Genomic DNA, 1,176 nt, shown 5'->3' on the forward strand with positions numbered 1-1,176 from the left:
AAAAAATACGACCGGGCCGGGCCTGGCCCGCGGGCCGAAAAATTCAGCCCAAAACCCAGCCAAAAAACGAGCCGGGCCAAAATGATCACCTCTAATTCTATCGCCTCTCCCTCACACTTCATTCTAACGCCCCCTCTCTCTCATGTCTCTCTCTATTCTCTCAGATCAAACCGCCTTCTCTCTCAACTCTCAACTCTCGTATCTCAATCTCTCAACTCTCATATCTCAATCTCTCAACTCTCAACTCTCGTATCTCAATCTCTCAACTCTCATATCTCAATCTCTCAACTCTCATCAACAAGTAGTAGTAGACGCAACTCTCACCAACTCTCATCAACTCTCGTCAATCTGTGACACAACAACTCTCATCAACTCAACACCGAGATTTCTCAGCAATTTTCCGGTGACTCAGAGGAGGAGGAGACGCAATTTTCCGGTGCGACGAAATTTCTCAGTCTCCTTTCTTTCTTCTCTCATTCTCTCTTCTCTAACTCCGGTAATTCTCTTTGTTTTTTTGCCATTTTCTAAGATCCGATTTCTCCAAAATCTTGTTCATCTTATTCAGGCTCTTATCAATTCTCTTTTAATTATGAATTTCTTTGTTTTGCTAAAAATATATTTTGGTATTTTTTTCTTTTTAATTTCTGGTATATATTAAAATGAAATTCATTGAATTTTCAGATCTGAAGGAGGAAGAGAAGGAATTGCAAACCAAGACTTACATTTCGATTGTTTTGCGATTTTCAGATTTTTAGATTTAGGTTGTTTTAGGATTTTCAAATTTTTATATTCGGTTGTTTTAGCCTAGGATTTCCAGATTTTTTATATTTTGATTGTTTTAGGATTTCGCTGAACAATTCATATTATTCCAGATTTTTTCATTCTCTACTGGTTGTACAAGTGATTTCATTTTTTTTGGTTAATTTATTTTGTTTTGACGATTTGTATAATTTTCATTTTAGATTTTCGTCATGTTCTTTCAATTGTTCACGTTGTTTCAATTGCAAATTTTCTTGTTCTTTCAATAGTTGATGTTCTTGCAATCTATGAAATTACGCGACGGACGGATTCACGAGTTGTCTTGTAACCTAAAATATGGATGGATTCACAAAATTTATTTATTTTTTGTTAAAAAAAGTCACTTTTGCTTCGCATGCGTGCTTGGGTACGACGCAA

The 1,176-nt window shown here is 36.1% G+C and overlaps 1 long non-coding RNA gene across 1 annotated transcript; it reads left to right on the top strand.

Annotated features, from left to right (window-relative positions):
- The first annotated feature begins 236 nt into the window (after positions 1–236).
- On the top strand, positions 237–886 carry LOC125492619 (uncharacterized). Its single transcript, XR_007269269.2, has 2 exons — positions 237–496; positions 682–886. It is a non-coding gene; the product is annotated as an uncharacterized LOC125492619 (long non-coding RNA).
- The last annotated feature ends 290 nt before the right edge of the window (positions 887–1,176 follow it).

This window comes from Beta vulgaris, chromosome 8, assembly GCF_026745355.1.
Source record: "Beta vulgaris subsp. vulgaris cultivar EL10 chromosome 8, EL10.2, whole genome shotgun sequence".
Lineage (NCBI taxonomy): Eukaryota > Viridiplantae > Streptophyta > Magnoliopsida > Caryophyllales > Amaranthaceae > Beta > Beta vulgaris.